The sequence below is a fragment of the Phaethon lepturus genome, unplaced genomic scaffold (genome assembly GCF_000687285.1).
Source record: "Phaethon lepturus isolate BGI_N335 unplaced genomic scaffold, ASM68728v1 scaffold21018, whole genome shotgun sequence".
In the NCBI taxonomy this organism is placed as follows: Eukaryota; Metazoa; Chordata; class Aves; order Phaethontiformes; family Phaethontidae; genus Phaethon; species Phaethon lepturus.
This window is the reverse complement of record NW_010555763.1, coordinates 12788-13016: the sequence shown is the minus strand read 5'-3', so window position 1 is coordinate 13016 and position 229 is coordinate 12788.

Genomic DNA, 229 nt, shown 5'->3' with positions numbered 1-229 from the left:
TGGGGCGGAAGCCCGCCTTGGCGCCGAAACTGCCATGTCGGGATGGGTACGGAGACAGCTGGTGCTCACGGAGCGTCCACGCCTGGCTCTGAGGGATAACAGGCCTCCAGCGGAGCCAGGGGCCGGGCAGGTGCTGGTGGTGCTGGGCACCCACAGACCAGGTCCTTGCTGCGTGCCCCTCCTTGTGGCGTGTCTTCCCCGACGGCCTTGCTGTGTCACCCTCGCTCCG